Below are 11,735 nucleotides of genomic sequence, written 5' to 3' on the forward strand. Positions count from 1 at the left end.
TAATATTTGTCTTTCTCAGATTGGCTTATTTCACTTAGCATAATATTTTCCAGGTTCATCCATGCTGTCCAAAGAGTAAGGGATCCCTCTTTTTGACAGCTGCATAGTATTTCATTGTGTTAATGTCACATAGCTTTTTTATCCACTCATTTTCTCATGGGCCCTTGGACTGTTTTCAAACATAGCTATTGTAAATAATGTTGCTATGAATTATATTATGCATATGTTCTTTCTGATTGGTGTTTTGGGGGTGGTAGAGTAGATTCCCAGAAGTGGAATCCCTGGGTCAAATGGAAGTCCATTTTAATTTTTTGAGGAAACTCCATACTGTTTTCTATAGTGGCTGCACTAATCTGCATTCCCACCAGCCATCAACTAGTGTTCCCTTTCCTCCACATCCTCACCTGCACTTGTTTATTTTTTAATGATAGCCAATGTGACAGATTTTAACTAGAGGCCCTGTGCACAAAATTCATGCATGAAAAGGGTGTCCCTTAGCCCAGCCTGCACTCTCTCCAATCTGAGACCCCTCAAGGTATGCCCAACTGCCCATTTAGGCCTGTTCCATGGGGCAGTCGAACATCACTCTCATAATCCAGGACTATTGGTTCCCAACCTCTCATCTGCCTGCCTGCCTGATTGCCCCTAACTGCATCTGCCTCTGAGGCTAATCAGCTTGTAACCACTCCCCTGCCAGCCTGATCAATGCCTAACTGCTCCCCTACTGGCCTGATTGCCCCCAACTGCCCTCCCCTGCAGACCTGATTACCCCGTCTCCTCCCCGCAGCTGCCTTCCCCTGCAGGCCTCCTCCCCCTCAACTGCCCTTCCCTGTAGACCTGGGTCCCCCCGAACTGCCCTCCTCTGCAGGCCTGGTCCCCCCCCCCCTCCAACGGCCCTCCCCTGCAAACCTGGGTCCTCCCCAATTACCCAGGATGGTTTCCCATCTTATGTTTAAGTCCTGTATCCATTTTGAGTTTATTTTTGTGTATGGTGTAAGTTGGTGATCTAGTTTCATTCTTTTGCATGTATCTGTCCAATTTTTATCTTTTAACTGAAGCATTTAATCCATTTATATTTAAGGTTATCCTAATATGTAAAAACCCAGGATCATAACGACCAGTAATAAACAAGGCTCAACTAACCAGAAGTCAGTCCTCCAGTCAGCACTGACTGCTTCCACTGCATGTGCAGTGCCCCAATACTGACTGCTGAGGGGGCTGCAAGTCAGGCCCAAAGAGAGGCCTGAAGAAAGAAGCTGGGACTGATCCATCGCCTCTGTGGCAGCTTTGGAGCAGCACTTGCCTCTCTCTTTTTCTCCCAGTCAGGCCAGCAGCCTTGACTCCATTTTTCTCTAGACCTCCACCAGGGCTACTGTCCAGCCTCACCATTCTGATCAGGCCCTGTTGATAGGCCCAGAGATGCTGACTGGCATAGGAACCAACCAATCAGAACCAAATGTGGGTGCTGTGGGGAGCCAATGGCTGCCTGGGAGGTGGAGCTTCTGATACTGACTGGCATAGAAACTGACCAATCAGAACCAAATTGGCCAGCAAAGGATGGCAGTTAGGGGTAAGACAGGGCCTGGAGTGGGGGCAGATGAAGCAAAGATCAGGCCAGCAGGGGAGGGCAGTTAGGGGTGATCAGGCTGGCTGGCAGAGGCAGTTAGGGCAATCAGGCAGTCAAGTAGGGAAGCAGTTAGGAGCCAGTGGTCCCAGATTTCGAGAGGGATGTCTGATGGTTGGTTTAGGCCCGATCCCTGTGGGTTGAGGGAACATCCCCCAATTGGAAAGGGTGCAGGCTGGGTTGAGGGAATCCCCCCCCCCCCACCTATGCATGAATTGTATGCACCAGGCCTCTAGTTATTAATAAGTATTAATTTATTATCATTTTTATTTTTATTTTTTTTATGCCTATGATCCCCCCTCTCTCCATTTTTTCTTCTTCTTAAAGCAGTCCATTTAACATTTTTTACATTGCTGGTTTGGTGGTCTGGAAAGCTTTTTTTTTTGGTCTGGAAAGCTTTTTATTTCTCCTTTAATTTTAAATGATAGCCTTGCTGGATGCTGTAGTCTTGGCTTTAAGCCCTTGCTTTTCATTACTTTGAGTACTTCATTCCATTCTTTTCTGGCCTGAAGTTTTTCTATTAAGAAGTCAGCTGACATTCTAATGGGAACTCCATTTAGGTAATTTCCTGTCTCTTTCTTGTTGCCATTGATATTCTTTCTTTGTCTTTAACATTTGCCATTCTCATTATGATGGGTCTAAGTGTAGTTCTTTTTGGGTTCTCTTGATTGGGACTATATATGCTCCTGAACTTGTATGACATTTTCTTTCAGAAGCTAGGGAAATTACAAATCACTTCTTTAAACAGGTTCTATGTTCTTTGCTCACTCTCTACCATTTATGGTATTTATATAATGCAGATGTTATTTTATTTCATGTTATCCCAGAGCTTCCTTAGATTATATTTTTGCTTTTTGATTATTTTTTTCTATTTGCAGCTCTAATTGGGTATTTATTTCTACCTTTTATTCCAAATAACTGATTTGATCCTCTATTTAATCCAATCTACTTTTAATACCTTCCAGTGTGTTCTTGATATCAGATATATCATTCTTCATTTCTTTATGGCATCTATTTCCCTTTTCATACTGTTGTAATTTTCACTAAGTTATTTAAGCATCTATAACCATTGCTTTGAATTCTGTCAGATAGTTTGCTTGCTTCTATTTCATTTAATTCTTTTTCTGAAATTTCTTCTTTGCTCTCATTTGGGGGTTGCTTCTTTGTCTCTCCATTTTAGCTGTCTCTTTGTATTTTCTTCTTTGTATTACATAAAACTATTTTGCCTCCCAGTCTTTGTGGGATGGTCTGATGTAGAACATATGTTGAGGGGTCCAATGGTGTAGTTTCTTTGTTCACTTGAGCTAGATGCTCTAGGAATGCCTCTTGTTTGAGTTATTTGGGCTCTCTATTATGATATAATTGTGACTTAATTTTTTATGTCCAGTTTGTGGGAGAGATCTCCCCTCTGACTTGCTGCCAGTGAAGTTCAACCACACTGTTGTCCTGCCTGCTAGTATACAGGTGCTGATAGAACAGAATAAGACACAACAGGGCCAAACCAAAAACACCATGAAAATCAAGCTACTCAATGCAGTAATAACAGGAAAGACTAAGAAGGAAAAAGAAAAGAAAGAAAAGTGAAGAAAGAAAGAAAAAAAAAGAATACTAAAAGACAAGTGACCAAAGATTTGGAGTGGATATAAAGAATAAAGGGAGAAAAAAGAACACACAAAAAAATGTCTATATGGAAGCAAGAATGAAGGGGGAAAAAAAAAAACTAGTATAAAAGAAAAAAAGAAGAGGAAACTATACTAGTTTTGATTTTTAGTTGAAAAACTATGGTTAACTATTTAAAAGAAGGACTGCTATATGTATTTTGAAGGCAAACTTCTGGTTGCTTAATTATTTTTATCTAGAAGCAGTTAAAAACATAAACCAGGTGGGACTTAAGGATTACGATAGAACTGAGTAGAGAGTGTTAAAGACACAAATGATTAAAAGCAGCCCTGGTGCTCGATGACCCAGCTGACATGATCCACAGCACAGGATAGCTCCAGAATCAGACTTGGGGGCTTCTGGCTCTAAATGAATGCACCTGAGAGAACTATTGAAACTCTCTGGGTATATGTTTTATCAATGCAAGCTTCTAATTTAGATTATCTTTAAGGTCTCTCAGATCTCTAAATTTTTATTACACTCTTGGTTGGAAACTGGTTTAGATAACAGTAGCATGACTTGGTAGACAATAGATAAAAGTAGGGCCTTGGACTGAGACACATAATCTTCCAATAGTTCTGCCTCTAGTGGAGGTTTCAAAAGTCATATGATCTTATCCATGTCACTCAACCTCTGGATTCAGTTCTCCAAACAAGAATTGGGTTTAACTGTTACTAGAATAAAATTATCCAACCTAATAAAAGAGTAATATGCAAATTGACAACAGCTCCACTACACCCACCAGCCACACCCACCAGCCAATCAGAGTGAGTATGCAAATAAACCCAACCAAGAGGGCTACAGCCACAGAGAGTAGGAGGGAAGCTTGGGTTTCCCAGGCAACAGAGGAAGCTAAGCTTTCCACCTACCCTTGCCAGTATAGGCTTATCCTTAAGCCTACAAAGTATCAGTTATAGAAGGTAAACAAATCCAAATAGAAATGGTGGCAGCCATGGAGTAAGCAGAAGGCTTGGCTCCACTCTAGGCTACAAAGTTTCAATTGTAGAAGGTAAAAAAATTCCAGATACCAAGGCCTCCTCTTGTGTCATCAGGGGGCATGGCCGGCCTCCAAACCACCACAGGCCCCTTGCTCAGGCTGCCCCACACCCCAAAGGAACCCACACCCTGATCTGGGACAACCTTCATGAACCCCCACCCTAGCCCGGGACAAACCAGCTGGCCCCCACCCATGCACCAGGCCTCTATACTATCTAATAAAAGAGTAATATGCAGATTGACCATCACACCAATACACAATATGGCTGCCCCCATGTGGTCAAATATCCTGACCTCATGTGGACACAAGATGGCCTCCACAAGATGGCCAGCAGGAGAGGGCAGTTGGGAGGGATCAGGCCTGCAAGGGAGGGCAGTTAGAGGCAATCAACCTTGAAGGGAAGGACAGTTAGGGGTGACCAGGCCAGCAGAGGAGGGAAGTTGCGGGCAAACAGACTGGCAGGGGAGCAGTTAGACATCAATCAGGCAGGCATGAAAGTGGTTAGAGGGTGATCAGGCTGGCAGGCAGAAGCGGTTAAGGGCAATCAGGAAGGCAGGCAGGCAAGCAGTTGGGAGCCAGCAGTCCTGGATTTTGAGAGGGAGGTCCAACTGCCCATTTAGGCCTGATCCCAGTGGGATGTCAGACTCCCCATTTAGGCCCGATCCCACCAGGATAGAGCCGATGCTCTATCCACTGAGCCAAACTGGTCAGGGCAGGAACTTTTACTAGCTGTGGAGTTCCCACATGGCATTTAGAAGTGTAGGCCTGGGTGATGGATTGATGCTATGAAGCTGTTTTTCCATCCCTTTTTGTTAATCCTCATTGAGATATTTATCCCATGAGGGAGGAGGAGAAAAGAGAGAGAGAAAGAAAGACATCTACGTGAGAGAGACACATCAAGAGGTTGCCTCCCACACATGCCCTAACCGGGGCTGGGGATCTACCCTGCAACTCATGTATGTGCCCTTGACTGGAATCAAACCTGAGACTCTTTAGTTCACTGATCGATGCTCTAATTACTGAGAAACACTGGCCAGGGCTCATTTCCTTTTTGTGCAGTTATTCTCAGGCATATCCACTGTGTTACTGAAGTTACTTAAATGGACTCCTGAGCTCACACAAGGATGTTTTTGAAAAGGGATAGCTCCCTAACCATTTATCTTTTTGGGAGGATGGAACCTAGGATCTTCTACTCTGCCATCTCAGTGATATTAAATCACTAATTTTTTTTCTAGTGCAACTTACCAAATACAAATGCTCTGTTTCCAATAAATACAGTTAGAAGTATTACTATTACTTGATCTTTTAGTATTCCCCCCTTTCCAAATTATTGCCCAAGCTTATAACATTGAATACAAAATTCTGTTTCCAATCCAAAAATACTCTTAAAACCTCCAAGCCTTTTTTGTGGCTAAACAGTCATAGTAAGTGCATGCTCAGTAGTATCTGGAATGATGGTTCTGACTCATGGACTTAATAATATCCCACTAAAGAAAGATATCTGAGTTCTCCTGAGGTCTCTGAGGTCTCTGAGTCTCTAATTTTTCTTTATATGATCACTGTATTAATATATACATAGTAGTGGATTTAGGGTATAGGGATTGGCTTCCCTTCCCATCTGTTTCTCTATGATGAAGAACCAGAATGGACGGTGTATACAGTATTGTTCCTTCTGTATACGAAATGAACTGAGACACCTCTCATAAGGGAACTGCAAGGGGCAAAGGCAAGGAATCTCATGCTTTACTTCCATCTCTCTACTCAACTCAGTTCTGGCATATTTATAAGTATCATAAATCAGGACACTTCCCCTGAATTATTTGAAGTCTTTTATAATGTGTTTGAAATCAACAGCATTTTCTACAGACAAGAGGACAGACAAAATAAGACTTCACATAAATAATGGCATTCACGTTCTCATGAAGGCTTTTTCTCCAGTGGAGAGAGAGAATAAACACAGAATATGATCTCTGATACCCACAGAGTATTGGATAAACAATACTTTTTTGCTGTGAAATTTAAAATGTTCTCTGTTTTTGCTCTTGTTTTAGTTTAGATTGTGTAGACATACCTAAATATGACCTTAAAAGCCATGATACAGTTATGTTGTTAGAATATTAGCAGAGTTGATATACTCAAATATCAGAAACATACATTTTTATAAAAATAGAAGTGTGTATAGCATTTCTCTTCCATAAATTCTCAAAAAAGGACTTTTTATAAATTTGCCACCTTTATTCTACTGACCCAGAAACAGAAAGAAGACACAGGACTGAGAAAGACAGAAATGACTGATCCCTCTTTATATAGGAAAGGTCAAAAGAGTGTCATAGATATACTATGGCCATAAATCTTTGGAGATAAATCAGAAGGGGTACAGATAGGGCCAGGTTCTGTGGGAATTACAGGCGTATTTTCATAAAATTTGACTATGTGTGAAGTGCTATAATTTTTTTTATTACTTCTTATATTTGAATTTACATTTATCCTGACTGGAACATTATTCAGTAACTAAAATACTCAACCTAAATACAGAATGACAAATTTTTAATTCCGAATTGTTATGCTATCAGTTAGCCAACTCTCTACTACCTTAGCTACATTAAAAAAAAAAAAAAAAAAGGAGAAGAAGAAGAAGAAGACAAAAGATGACTGGAATGCACTGAGTATTTGCTACTACTCATAGGGATTTTATCCATAGCTGTTTGAGTGGCAAGAAGTGGTGCTTCTCTGTCACATTTTTCAATCAAAATTGGGGCATGAAGGACAATTTTGCACTTTGTTATATAAAGTTTTTATTTGTTTCAAGCTTAGGGGAAATACAGATTTTTATATAATAAAATAAATGTGTCAAGTTGTAAAAACTTTGTAATGTTTAAGTAGGCTGACTCAGGAATTGGGGACCTCCTTCACCAGTGCATTCCATTGTGCACTGATGGATCACCTGATGGGAGGGAGTAGGCAAGCAGAACCTAGTGGGCTAGAAGTTTTTAGCAACTCTTACAGGATTACAGTGGATCCCTTTCTGGGGGAAACTTTGAAGAGAAAAGCAAATAATACCAACTACAGTTGCCACCACTGCATCTGGTTTAAAAGTCGCCACAATTGCTCATTGTCTCCCTTCTCTGCTAACCAATCTAATTTCCTTCACCCTGAGCTAGCATGTCTTGATTTTAGTAGCTAACTTCATCTCCAAGGGCACTGAGAGTGGGCTGCCAGTGTCTTTTCAGGATGATTTGTTGCTCTTGTCTATTTATCTTCCCAAATAAGCAAGGCAGTATCAAAAGGTGCCACAGTAATCACTTGAATGTCAACTTGAATCGTTTCCTCTGAAGAGTGTCTCAGCTGAACATTAAGCAGGCTGTCTCCATGCTCTAAGCACAGACAGATTCTGGGTCACATGTTATAAAATATGACCAAAGTATCACATAGTCATAGGCTTACTCCCTTGCATTCTTGGCTATAAAGTCATCTTGTGGTTTGATGTGAGGTTATGAGGGACCCAGTGCTGGTGAAGCAGCACTCTATAAACCCTTAGATCAGTGGTTCTCAACTTCCTAATGCCACCACCCTTTCATATAGCTCCTCATGTTGTGGACCCCCAACTAAAAAATTATTTTCATTGCTACCTCATAACTGTAATTTTGCTACTGTTATGAATCATAAAGTAAATATTTAATATTTAGGATGTCTTAGGCGATCCCTGTGAAAGGAGCATGAGACCCCTAAAGGGGTTGCGACTCACAGGTTGAGAACCATTGCCTTAGATAGTAGTGCTATCAAGAGAGTCAAGACATACCCAGGCTATTCTTGTCAGAACTAACTGCTTACTCTCCACAGTGAAAGAAGCCCTATAAAAAACTTGCCACCATGTGGCCTGTTGGTTTTCTCCAGGAATGATGCCATATCAAGACTGAATATTGGTCTCTGTTACCAGCAGACTGGACATTTGGGGCAATAGTATCTATATTAGTCTTAGTAAGGAAGAGCTTGTGTTGTCAGTTTCATATAAAGTCTCTATCTCTGCCAATATGAAAGCTTCATTCATGTACTCACCATGCTTCACTTGAGTGTCCAATGACCAAGGCGGACCAGTATCTTGTATACTTGATCAGTAGTGCCTTTTCCAGAGTACAAACTTTCTAATGGAGAACTCACCTGAGACACAGGATTTAACAGCCTGACAAGGTCACCTGAAAATGGTAAGAACTCACTACCAGGATGGCTTCTAGAAAGAAAAAAAGTTTGGCATAATTCAATGAAGTTGAAATACTAGAACTGCCAAGGAAACAACCAAGGAAAGGGTTAAATCATTCTGGAAAGTGGCCTTACTGGGGTGAGTATACTAAATATTGCTTGAAATTCAGTGACACTTTCCTCTGCAGGCCAAGGCAGTGGTAGTAGGGCTCATTGATAGGAAATTGAATGAAAGGAGATAGCACTAAAGAGAAGATGCTTAACTATCAGAAGGCAGTAGACACAATTATTATAATAAGCAGCTTGGTGGTCATGAAGGGGGATTGAATCACAGAGAGATACGGAGGTAGTTAAGGCATACAATGTTCCTGGGCACAGGACTTCTTCCAGGTGAAGAAGGCAGCTGACTCCTTATATCCTGAGTATCCTTGAAAAGATAACGGGCATGAATTTAATTCCCACTCTCTGGGTATTTAAATAAAATACGTCAAAATTCAGGTAGTCCTGTGTACCTGTCATAGTCGCAAAACAAGACAGATACATCACCACAAGTTCTAATGTCATTCCCACAATGCTTCAGTTTACAGCCAATTCTACATCTGATGTATTGGAATGCAATAATTTGAACAGTTTTAGAATGAGTAAGGAAGTAAGTCTCAATTGATATGGTAGGGAGATGTAGACTCATGTAGTTGTTCAATTCCCAGTCAGAGAAGTTACCTAGAGATAATCCTTTACAGAAGTGATTTGAGACCAAGAAAGGTCAGTTAGTTCACCTATGATCGAACAGGAGCAAAACCTGGAAAAAAAGCATCTTCTAACTTTTCCCTTTGGGAGACGAATGTAAGAAAGTAGAACACCTACTAGGTGTTCAGCATGAATGTTGATAACTTGGTTTTATTTCAGACTTCATCATTTAAAAGTATAAATTTTGTTAAATTTGAAGGCAGAGTCAACTAAAGTTAAATTTAAATTGATCTCAGAATTATTTAATATAATAGGGAGAAAAATAATATAAAACTGAATCAAATATGTATGAAGCCATAAAAACATGTATTTATTTTATACTACATTTTTTCAAGATTTCCTTGTGTACTTTATTTGTGGTAGAAACACTTATGAGATCTAGAATTCAAGCACCTATGAAATGCACACTCCACACTATGTTGTGAAAGAGATCTCTAGAACTCAGTCACCTGATATAAGCGAAACATTTCATCCTTTGAAAAATTACTCCCCATGTTCCCCAACTCACATCTCTGGCAACCACCTATGAGCTTGACCATTTTAGAAACTTCATGTAAGTGAAATCATGAAGCATTTGTCTTCCTACAACTGATTTATTTCACTTAGCACAATGTCCTCCAACTTCATCCATTTGTTGCAAATAGTAGCAGTTTCTTTTTCTAAAAAGAGAAATAATGTTCCTTTGCATGTACATGTCACATTTTGTGCATTCATCTATTGAAAGATACTGGGAAACAACCCCAGTATCTTTCAACATGAGGAGACAAAGGAGTATGTTCCAAGTGAAAACACAGCCTTCAAATTTAACATGAGGAGACAAAGGAGTATGTTCCAAGTGAAAACACAGCCAATAAGGAGAGAATATGTTAATTGACTCTGCCTTCAAATTTAACAAAATTTATACTTTTAAATGATGAAGTCTGAAATAAAACCAAGTTATCAACATTCATGCTGAACACCTAGTAGGTGTTCTACTTTCTTACATTCGTCTCCCAAAGGGAAAAGTTAGAAGATGCTTTTTTTCCAGGTTTTGCTGGAACAACCCCAATATCTTGGCTATTTTATCTAATAAAGAGGGAATATGCTAATTGACCCTTGTGCCATCACAAAGATGGCAGCATCCACAGCCAATAAGGAGTGAATATGCTAATTGACTGCCCTGCCTTCAAATACAGTAGTGCCCAGAACCAAGAGGAGGGTATATGGTAACTGAGGACCCTCAAAGATGGTGGTACCCACAGCCAATAAGGAGAGAATATGTTAATTGACTACTACACCCCAAAGATGGTGATGTCCACAGCCACAAGATGGCAGCACCCAGTCCCCTCAGACCCCAGCCTCCCAGGAACAGCTCAAGGTGCAGGCAAGCCTCAGATGGCAGCTGCCCAGCCACCAAGGCTCAGGTAACCAGGGCCAGCTGAAATTTGTGATGCTGGCAGTGGCAGCAGCAGAGGTGTGATCGGGGGTCACCTTCTCCTGATTGCTAGGTCACCTTCCAACCCTGAGGACTCTCAGACTGTGAGAGGTGTCAGGTTTAGCTGAGGAAACCCCCTCCAGTGCATGAATTTTCATGTACCAGGCCTTTAATTATGAATAATGCTGCAATGAATATGAAAATAAAGATACATTTTTTGAGATCCTGATTTTAATTCTTCTGGATACATACATAGAAATGGGATTGCTGAATCATATGGTAGTTCCAGTTTTAATTTTTTTGAGGATTTCTATACTGTTTTCAATAGCTGCTGCACCTTTTTGGATTTTCATCAACAGTGCACATGCTTGCTAACACTTGTTATCTTTTTTTCTTTCCTTCAAGGCTAAAGCTAGAGGTTTATTAACTTTATTGGATTTTTTTAAAGATAGTCATTTTCATCTCTAAATTTTAATTATTCCTTTTTATTTTTTATTTTTTATTCTTCTCTATACACTGGAAATTATCTAATTTCAGCCTAGTAACAAGTAAACACAATTCTGTTTCTGGTTATTTTTTAAATTAAATTTCTATTGTTTTAAAAGCTCTTGCACAAACTGACTTTTTGGAGTATTATAGTTCTCTCTGAAAAATGAAATATGAAAAATAGTTACTAAACCTAGGGTTATTTAATAGAAGTTTCACTACATAAACTAAAATAAAATGAAAAGGATGTTGTTATAAAATGGGAAGCTATATAGGTTAGAGTTTTTCTGAGGGCTAAATTTCAACTTAATGTTGATTAACAGAAAATGGATCATGCGGCATCCACTCATGCTATTCAAGCTCTGTGAACACAAACAAATGGGACTGCAATTTAAGTGGAGAACAACTCAGATTGTTCTCTGCACTTAAATCACAGCTTGTGCTTTATGCCCATGGCCAGCTATGCCTGGGACATTTTAACCTATATAGAGTAATGTGGTTTACAATGCTTTCTCAACCTTCATGTTTTTAAATTATATTTAAATTTTTATTTTCATTCGTCAGCACTTCTTCTCCACTATCATTGCAACATATATAATTATGGGTTTTCA

Source organism: Pipistrellus kuhlii, unplaced genomic scaffold (genome assembly GCF_014108245.1).
Source record: "Pipistrellus kuhlii isolate mPipKuh1 unplaced genomic scaffold, mPipKuh1.p scaffold_m20_p_2, whole genome shotgun sequence".
NCBI classification, from domain to species: Eukaryota; Metazoa; Chordata; class Mammalia; order Chiroptera; family Vespertilionidae; genus Pipistrellus; species Pipistrellus kuhlii.